Here is an 11,025-nt window from a genome sequence, read left to right on the forward strand (position 1 = left end):
CTATAAGTGATACACAACTATCAGTGATACACAACTATGTGACACACTACTATTAGTAGTACACAACTATCAGTGATATACAACTATAAGTAATACACAACTATAAGTGATACACAACTATAAGTGATACACAACTATGTGACACACTACTATTAGTAGTACACAACTATCAGTGATATACAACTATAAGTAATACACAACTATAAGTGATACACAACTATAAGTGATACACTACTATAAGTGACACACAACTATGTGACACACAACTATGTGACACACTACTATTAGTAATACACAACTATCAGTGATGCACAACTATAAGTGATACACAACTATAAGTGATACACAACTATAAGTGATACACAACTATCAGAAATATACAATAGTGTTGGGCGCGAATATGTGCATTTCGAATTTTTATCGCAAATTCGCGAATATATTCGCTATATATCCGAAATTACGAATATTAATTTTTTTCCACATGTTCCTTCTTTTCACTTGTGGGCCAATTAGAATGATGCAAAAACACTTTTCAGAGGTTATCAACAACATCCCCAGCAACCAATAGGAAAGTTGCCCCCCCCCCCCCCCCCCTCACTGTTTTCTTCCTCGAATATGCGAATATAATGAATACACAAAATTCTCGAATATACAACGAATATTCGTCTATATATTCGCGAAATATTGCAAATTCGAATATGAGCAATGCCGCTCATCACTAATATACAACTATCAGTAATACACAACTATTAGTGATAAACAACTATTAGTGATAAACAACTATTAGTGATACACAACTACACTGCTCAAAAACTAAAGGGAACACCTAAACACCACAATGTAACAACAAGTCACTGACACTTGTGTGAGATCCCACTGTCCACTCAGGAAGAACACTGATTGACAATCAATTTCACATGGAACAGACAACAGGTGGAAATTATAGGCAATTAGCAAGACACCCCCAATAAAGGAGTGGTTCTGCAGGTGGTTACCACAGACCACTTCTCGGTTCCTCTGCTTCCTGGCTGATGTTTTGGTCACTTTTGAATGCTGGCGGTGCTTTCACTCTAGTGGTAGCATGAGACGGAGTCTACAACCCACACAAGTGGCTCAGGTAGTGCCGCTCATCCAGGATGGCACATCAATGCGAGCTGTGGCAAGAAGGTTTGCTGTGTCTGTCAGCGTAGTGTCCAGAGCATGGGGGCACTACCAGGAGACAGGCCAGTACATCAGGAGACATGGAGGAGGCCGTAGGAGGGCAACAACCCAGCAGCAGGACCGCTACCTCCGCCTTTGTGCAAGGAGGAGCAGGAGGAGCACTGCCAGAGCCCTGCAAAATGACCTCCAGCAGGCCACAAATGTGCATGTGTCCACTCAAACGGTCAGAAACAGACTCCATGAGGGTGGTATGAGGGCCCGACGTCCACAGGTGGGGGTTGTGCTTACAGCCCAACACCGTGCAGGATGTTTGGCATTTGCCAGAGAACACCAAGATTGGCAAATTCACCACTAGATCCCTGATCTCTTTACAGATGAAAGCAGGTTCACACTGAGCACATGTGACAGAGTCTGGAGACGCCGTGGAGAACGTTCTGCTGCCTGCAACATCCTAGAGCATGACCGGTTTGGCGGTGGGTCAGTAATGGTGTGGGGTGGCATTTCTTTGGGGGGCTGCACAGCCCTCCATGTGCTATGGACTAGCCCACCCGTTCTCCTGAATCCGAGCACATCTGGGAAATCGCGCTCCATCCACCACAGACTGTCCAGGAGTTGGCGGATGCTTTAGTCCAAGTCTGGGAGGACATCCCTCAGGAGACCATCCTCCACCTCATCAGGATCATGCCCAGGCGTTGTAGGGAGGTCATACGGGCACGTGGAGGCCACACACACTACTGAGCCTCATTGGGACTTGTATTAAGGACATTACATAAAGTTGGATCAGCCTGTAGTGGGGTTTTCCACTGTGATTTTGAGGGTGACTCCATATCCAGACCTCCATGGGTTCATACATTTGATTTCCATTGATAATTTTTGTGTGATTTTGTTGTCAGCAAATTCAACTATGTAAAGACGAAAGGATTTCATACGATTAGTTCATTCAGATCTAGGATGTGTTATCTCAGTGTTCCCTTTATTATTTTGAGCAGTCTGAGGATACACAACTATCAGGGATATATACCTCTACTGTCAGGATGGAAACCAAATAATCACAGAATCCCCCGGTGAGGTGACCCCCAGGGCTCAGGTACACATGACGGAGACACAATAGGTATTGGTTAAGGTATAACAAGTCGACGAGCTGCTAAAGTTACTCCCCAATATGTCTGACCACAAGATATTCAGTGTATAAGACGCCGCACAGCGGAGCACGTGGTCAGTCTTGTAGCCGACGTCTTATCTTCAGCTCAGGTCACGTGTCAGACATATGCTATGACAGCTGACAATGATGTGCTGTTAGAGCGCACTCTGCTGGGCAAAGCCAAGAACTGCATGGAAACCTGTAGTGCTTTGTAGTTAAATATCTATATAAAACTCAATTATGGGAATTTATCATTGTATATAGAGCTTTTTTTGGTCTATTTTTTTACGCAAAAATTTGCATAAGAGTTTTTAGCGTTTTTTTTTTTTTTTTGCACAAAATCTGATAGAATTCTTCATAACCATGTCTACGGTTAAGTTTACCATAGAGCACTTTCTACTGTAGAATCGAATTTATTAACTGCTTGTTTTTTTAAATGCAAAAAAATGCGCAAATGCACTTTTCATGCGTACCAAAGTGTTCTAAAGCATCTGAGAATTATATTAACTATTTTGGGACAGTTAGGATTACTATTCCCATCAGACTCTGCCCATGATGGGAGTTGTAGTCCAGGGGCTGAGGTGCAGATCGCACTGGGTCATGAAATGTGACCGCTGTATACAGGAGCCGGTGGGCAGCGCAGTGTAGCCGCATGTGCCACCGGCTTTTACAGTTAATAAATGCAAATCGCAGCGGGTCTCTGGAGAAAGACCCAGTGCGATCTGCACCTCAGCTCCTGGACTATAACTCCCATCAGGGGAAGAGTCTGTCCCGTGATGGGAGTAGTTGTAGTACTGCAGCGCTGAGGGATGGCACTTGCACATCCCCCGGCTGCGGGACTTTTAGGACTACTACTTCCATCATGGACAGACTCCGTCCATGATGGGAGTTATAGTGCAGGGGCTGAGGGGCAGATCGCACTGGGCCATTCTTCAGAGACCCTCTGCGATCCGCATTTATTAAGTTAACAAGCCGGCGGCACATACGTCTACACTGCGCTGCCCTTCGGCTCCAGGCTCCTGTATACATCTCTCATAATTCATAATCGCCGCTGCTGGGAGACCGGAGCTCTGATTGGTGAAAAGCTATTCCCCAATCAGAGCTCCTGTCTCCCGGCGGCGGCGATTATGAATTATGAGAGATGTATACAGGAGCCGGCGGGGTGCGCAATGTAGACGCATGTGCCGCCGGCTTGTTAACTTGTTAACTGGGAGTAGTAACTGGGAGTAGTAGTCCAAGGGCAGAGGGACAAATCGAACTACACAGTCCAGGCCGGACTCTGTTCTCACTATGCATTTTGCATAATGGGAACAGAGCCCTTCTGGCAGTGTGTTCTCAAACAGGGACTTGTAGTTTAGCAACAATTGGAGGCTCGCCGTTTATCAACATGCTGCATTATGTGTGCTCTTCCCAGGGGAGAGCGCAAAAAATTTACTAACCCATATTTCTTGTTTTTCTTTTCATTTCAGATACGTGAATGTGGAGGAATATGTCAGATTTGGTGGACTGTGATGATGAACAGTGTTTTTTTTATTTCAATAATATGGTTAACAAGGGCTGTGGGGGAGTGTTTTTTTAAATAAAAATTTTTTTCAATGTGTTGAGTTTTTTATAATTGGATTTTCAGGCTTAGTAGTGGAAGCTGTCTTATAGACAGAATCCATTACTATGCCAGGGCTTAGCGTTAGCCCCGAAATCAGCTAATGCTAACCTCTAATTATTACCATGGTACCCACCGCTACAGGGGTGCCGGGAAGAGCTGATACCAAGAGGCCTGGAACATCAAAAATGGTGCTCCTGAGCCTAGGCGGTAACAGGCTGGTGTTATTTAGGCTGGGGAGGGCCAGTAACAATGGTCCTCACCCACCCTGGTAACGTCAGGCTGCTGTTGCTGCTTGGTTGGTATCTGGTTGATACTGAAAATAGGGGGAACCCTATGCATTTTTTTTAAATTATTATTTTAAATAAATAAATTTAAAAAAAGTGTGTGGTTCCCTCATTTTTTCATTATCAGCCAGATACCAACCAAGCAGCAACAGCCTGATGTTACCAGGGTGGGCGAGGACCATTGTTACTGGCCCTCCCCCGCCTAAATAATGCAAGTCTGTTACCGCCTAGGCCCAAGAGCGCCATTTTTTATGTCACGGGCCTGTTGGTACTGGCTCTTCCCGGCACCCCTGTGGCGGTGGGTACCGGGGAGCAATAATTGGGGGTTAGCGCTAACTGATTTTGGGGTTAATGCTAAGCCCCGGCTTAGTAATGGATTCCGTCTACAAGACGGCTTCCACTACTAAGCCTGAAAATTCAATAATAAAAAACACAACACATTGAAAAAAATGTTATAAAAAAAACACACCCCCACAGCCCTCGTTAACCCTTTTATTGACATTTTAAAAGACACTGTTCATCCGCCGAATCTGACGTAGTCTAAAATGAGAAGAAAACAAAAACAAAGAGGAAAAAAAAAAAAAAACAATAAAACTACAACCATTTCTGTGATTTCTACACTATCAAAAAGCTGGTGTGAAATTTTTTATGTAAACTGGACTCTCACCCCTATGAAAATATCATGTAAAGCAGACAATATACGTGGGCACGCCCACTTTTACAAAACTGACGTGAACAGTGTAAACCGCGGCACAAAGCTCTTTGAAAATGTGGTTGATATTTTTTGCGCAAAATTCTTTGAGAATCCCTCCCTCTGTGTACTATATAAAGATTTATGATTTTACCATTGTGCAGAGTTTTGTTTGGCGCACACTGCTGCGCCGGCACTTCTAGCCATGTGAGAAGAGGTAGAGAAGGAGCGCACAATAGAGTGATGGGGGGGCGTTTCTATATTTGCACAAAATTTATCAAAGGACGTGCACAAATTTTGTAAATCTTGAGCAAGAGTGTAAATTAGACAGCAGTGTAAAGGGGAAGATCTGTGTCTACAATAGACAAATAATGATAAATCTCCCCCAATGTGTGTGTGTATGTGTGTGTGTGTATGTATGTATGTATGTATGTGTGTGTGTATGTATGTGTGTGTGTGTATGTATGTGTGTGTGTGTATGTATGTATGTATGTGTGTGCGTATGTATGTATGTATGTATGTATATATGTATGTGTGTGTGTGTGTATGTATGTATGTGCGTATGTATGTATGTATGTATGTGTGTGTATGTATGTATGTGTATGTATGTATGTATGTGTGTGTGTGTGTGTGTGTATGTGTGTGTATGTGTGTGTGTATACATGTGTGTATGTATGTATGTGTGCATGTGTTTATGTATGTGTGTGTATGTGTGTATGTATGTATAGATATGTGTGTACGTTCCAGCATCATGTCCGAACTGCTAAAGATATTAACATGAAACTTGGCCACATGTTACTTACATGTCAATAACAAACATAGGATAGGTGATTTAACCCTTACTCACCCCCATTTGCAAGGATTGTGGTTTTTGTTTAAAGTCAATGGCAAATATATGTTACTGCATAACTTCCAAACGGCTGGAGATATTTCGATAATACTTGGTCACATGTTACTTATATGTCCACTTAAAATATAGGATAGTTAATTTAACCCTTAACTACCCCCATTTGTGAGGGTCGGGGTTTTTGTTTAAAGTCCCATGCACATCTATGGGAAATGTATGTTCCCACATAACTTCCGTACGGCTGGAGATATTTCAATAATACCTGGTACACATATTACTTATATGTCAAATAAAAATATATGATAGTTAAATTAACCCTTACCTTCACCCTTATATAAAAGATGGGTTTTTGTTTCATGTCCCATGCAAGTATATGGGACTTCCAGAACCTTACTACACAAGCTCCGCTCTGCATCTCCTGGTGAATGTGTCAATCCGGCTTGCAAGACACACCCCATCTCACAAAGACAAGCCCACACTTAAAGCCACACCCCTTTTATTATCTACTCTTTTTGTGCATCGGTCTGGTTTGCAAATCACGCCCAGTCCCACAAAGCCACGTCCCCTTCTATTTTCAGCTTACAATATCTTCATCACAAATCAGTCACACCCGAGGACAGGATATGAGGATGGGACATAAGGACAGGATAGGAGGTCGAGATATGAGGATGGGATATGAGGTTGAGATATGAGGACAGGATAGGAGGTCGGGATATGAGGACAGGATATGAGGTTGAGATAGGAGGACGGGATAGGAGGTCGGGATAGGAGGTTGGGATATGACAACAATACAAGAGGAAGGATATGAAGTCAATAGCTTCCTTCTGTGTTGATTTTCCTCCCCAACAGGGATTAGGAAGGAAAAACCGTGCAACACCGGGTACTCAGCTGGTACATATACAAAACAAATAGGAAAGGAAGGATGGGGGGGGGGGTTAACCCCTTGCAGCTATTTTTTTTATTTTTGCATTTTTGTTTTTCTTCCTCTCCTTTTAAGAGCCATAATTATTTTATTCCCCCCCACAGACCCATATGAGGCTTGTTGTTTTTTGCGCGACAAATTGTACCTTGTAATGACACCTTTCATTGTACTATAAAATGTGCGGTGAAGCAAAAACCATTTTCTTTCTTTGGTGTATAGTAAAATGGACATGTGATATTTCTTCTGTCGGCCAATACCATTAAGGTGGTTGCATAGTTTTTCTATTATTTTACTACTTTTAAAAACAGTCCAAATTTTTTTGACAAATTTAGTGTGTTACAATTTGCCCTATTCTGACCCTAAGAACTTTTTCCCTTTTCTGTATACGGGGCTGTTTGAGGGCTATGATACCAAATATGTTGTTTGTTTGTTTTGTTTTTTCAAATGGGAAAAGGGGGATAATTAATATTTTTATTAGGGTGGGCTTTATATATATATATATATATATATATATTTTTTTTTTTTTTACACTTTTCACTCACCATAGGGGCCAATTATACACATTTATTAGATTTCTATATACTGTTCAGTACAATGTACTATCATAGGTCTGATCAGTACTCTCAGCAATCTTCTTGTACAGCCTGGCTCAGCCATTCTACACACCGGAGGTAGGTAAGAGACCGCCTGCAGCCATTTGCACTCATTAAACCCCCACAATTGCATTGCAGGGGTCCGATGAGCCCCACCAAACCCACAGGCACCCCCTCTTTTTACTATTGATCGACATTGATCACAGTATCTATAGTAATGGCAGACAGCAGCGTGATCGCCGATGTCCACCATTATCGGTAAGTCTTTGGCTGATGATAGTCCCTGCACTCGCTTCATAAGCGCACCTTAAAGGGGTACACCACTGCCCAAGCATTCGGAACATTTGATTCCGAACGCTGGGTGTGGGCTACGGAGTGGGGACGTCACAGCCACGCCCACTCAATGCAAGTATATGGGAGGGGGCAAGACATCTGCCATGCCCCCTCCCATGAACTTGCATTCAGGGGGCGTAGCCGTGACGTCACCACCCCCGCATCCCGCACCAAGTGTTCGGAACAAAACATTCCGAACACTGAGGCAGTGGAGTACCCCTTTATATGCACTGCATTGTAAGAGAAGTTACTTGCTACAGTGCTGTACAAAAACAGCGCCACTTTTGTCCTCAGGCTGTGTGTGGCATTGCAGCTCAGTTATATTGAAGTGAATGGAGCCAAGTTGTAATACCACATACAATCTGAGGACAGGGGTGGCGCTGTTTTTGGAAAAAGTAAGCTCTGTTTCATCATTCCATGGATAACCTTGAGGTTAATGCACACTGTTGTATTACTATAAAGCCCTACACCTTGCTATGTGTCCATATTGTGATTCCATGTGCTTTTGACTCCATGTGGCATCCACTGCATGTCGTATAGCGGGTTATACTCCCCTAGAAATATGACACGTAGTGGGTTTTCTAGGCTTGTTTATTGATGCCCTATCCTCAGTAAAGTCCATTGCAATATTTCGCTAAAAAACTAAATTTGAATAAGAAAAAGCATCAAAACTGTACATGATGTGAACTGACCTGAATCCATATATATGAGTCTAATCACCTGGCAAAACTCCAGCACTAGCAGCCTAATAAGATGACCAGGGGCAGTGATGAGACTGCACTTCATCTCTGTGCAAAGACAAAGTACTCATGGAAAATGTAGGCAGCATTAGGAAATCATTATAGTGATGGATTTGCATCACATATCCCTTTAAAGAAGCAACAACTGAGGAATGCACAATGCAGAGATTTAAAGGGAATAGCGGCTGGACCCCCCCGCGATCTCTGGGCTAGCGTTGCAGTGTTCATGGGGCTTCCGTGTTTGTGACATCACCCCCCCCCCCCCCCTCCATTCATGTCTATGGGAGGGGGCGTGATGGCTGTGTACCATAGACATAAATGGAGGGGGCGTGGCATGACATCATGAACATGGAAGCTCCAGGCCGCAGCCCTGGCTTGGAGATTGCGTCGGGTCCCAGCAGCCGGACCCCCCCCCTGCAATCAGACATGTTATCCCCTATGCTTTGGATAGGGGATAACATGTCTAGGGGTGGAGTAGCCCTTTAAAGGAAGATGTTTAACCCCTTAACGACGAAGGACGTATATTTACGTCCTCCGCCGGCTCCCACGATATGCCGCGGCGTCACGCGGTGTCCCCACGTCATATCGGGTCGCTCCTGGCAGCTATCAACAGCCAGGACCCGCGGCTAATACAGGACATCACCGATCAAAGTGATGCCCTGTATTAACCCTTCAGACGCGGCGATCAAAGCTGACCGCCACGTCTGAAGTGAAAGTGAAAGTAACCCGGCTGCTCAGTCGGGCTGTTCGGGACCGCCGCTGTGAAATCGCGGGTCCTGAACAGCTTACAGGACACCGGGAGGGACCTTACCTGCCTCCTCGGTGTCCGATCGACGAATGACTGCTCCGTGCATGAGATCCAGGCAGGAGCAGTCAAGCGCCAATAACACTGATCACAGGCGTGTTAATACACGCCAGTGATCAGCATAAGAGATCAGTGTGTGCAGTGTTATAGGTCCCTATGGGATAACAATGATCAGTATAAGAGATCAGTGTGTGCAGTGTTATAGGTCCCTATGGGATAATAATGATCAGTATAAGAGTTCAGTGTGTGCAGTGTTATAGGTCCCTATGGGATAACAATGATCTGTGTGTGCAGTGTTATAGGTCCCTATGGGATAACAATGATCAGTATAAGAGATCAGTGTGTGCAGTGTTATAGGTCCCTATGGGATAACAATGATCAGTATAAGAGATCAGTGTGTGCAGTGTTATAGGTCCCTGTGGGATAACAATGATCAGTATAAGAGATCAGTGTGTGCAGTGTTATAGGTCCCTATGGGATAACAATGATCAGTATAAGAGATCAGTGTGTGCAGTGTTATAGGTCCCTATGGGATAACAATGATCAGTATAAGAGATCAGTGTGTGCAGTGTTATAGGTCCCTATGGGACCTATAACACTGCAAAAAAAAAAAAAGTAAGAAAAAAAAAGTGTTAATAAAGGTCATTTAACCCCTTCCCTAATAAAAGTTTGAATCACCCCCCTTTTCCCATAAAAAAAAATGAAATAGTGTAAATAAAAATAAAAATAAACATATGTGGTATCGCCGTGTGCGTAAATGTCCAAACCATAAAAATATATCGTTAATTAAATGGCACGGTCAATGGCGTATGCGCAAATAAATTCCAAAGTCCAAAAAGGCGTATTTTTGGTCACTTTTTATACCATTAAAAAAATGAACAAAAAGTGATCAAAAAGTCCCATCAAAACAACAATGGTACCGATAAAAACTTCAGATCACAGCGCAAAAAATGAGTCCTCATACCGTCCTGTACGTGGAAAAATAAAAACGTTATAGGGGTCGGAAGATGACATTTTAAAACGTATAAATTTTCCTGCATGTAGTTATGATTTTTTCCAGAAGTGCGACAAAATCAAACCTATATAAGTAGGGGATCATTTTAACCGTATGGACCTACAGAATAAAGATAAGGTGTCATTTTTACCGAAATATGCACTGCATAGATACGGAAGCCCCCAAAAGTTACAAAATGGCGTTTTTTCTTTGATTTTGTCGCACAATGATTTTATTTTCCGTTTCGCCGTGAATTTTTGGGTAAAATGACTAATGCCCCTGCAAAGTAGAATTGGTGACGCAAAAAAATAAGCCATAATATAGATTTTTAGGTGGAAAATTGAAAGGGTTATGATTTATAGAAGGTAAGGAGGAAAAAAACGAAAGTGCAAAAACTGAAAAACCCTGCGCCCTTAAGGGGTTAATAGATTTTAATATATAGGGCAGTGGTCTCAAACTGTGGCCCTCCACATGTTGCAAAACTTCAACTCCCAGCATGCCTGTACAGTCAAAAGCCTGTCTGCCTTCTCCAGAGGATCCACACTGACCCTAAAAGGTAAATCAAGGCTTCCCTTTCATCTCTTACCAGTAGTCTCAAACTTTGGTCCTCCAGATGTTGCAAAACTTCAACTCCCAGCATGCCTGTACAGTCAAAAGCCTGTCTGCCTTCTCCAGAGGATCCACACTGACCCTAAAAGGTAAATCAAGGCTTCCCTTTCATCTCTTACCAGTAGTCTCAAACTTTGGTCCTCCAGATGTTGCAAAACTTCAACTCCCAGCATGCCTGTACAGTCAAAAGCCTGTCTGCCTTCTCCAGAGGATCCACACTGACCCTAAAAGGTAAATCAAGGCTTCCCTTTCATCTCTTACCAGTAGTCTCAAACTTTGGTCCTCCAGATGTTGCAAAACTT

The 11,025-nt window shown here is 43.2% G+C and overlaps 1 long non-coding RNA gene across 1 annotated transcript in view; it reads right to left on the bottom strand.

The window, feature by feature from the left end:
- Positions 1–10,722, bottom strand: part of LOC130285249 (uncharacterized) — a 56,324-nt gene extending 45,602 nt beyond the window's left edge. Inside the window, exon 1 of the long non-coding RNA XR_008847307.1 lies at positions 10,701–10,722. This is a non-coding gene — a long non-coding RNA (uncharacterized LOC130285249). The remainder of the gene's footprint in view (positions 1–10,700) is intronic.
- Between the last annotated feature and the right edge of the window lie 303 nt (positions 10,723–11,025).

The sequence above is a fragment of the Hyla sarda genome, chromosome 8, assembly GCF_029499605.1.
Source record: "Hyla sarda isolate aHylSar1 chromosome 8, aHylSar1.hap1, whole genome shotgun sequence".
Taxonomy (NCBI): Eukaryota; Metazoa; Chordata; class Amphibia; order Anura; family Hylidae; genus Hyla; species Hyla sarda.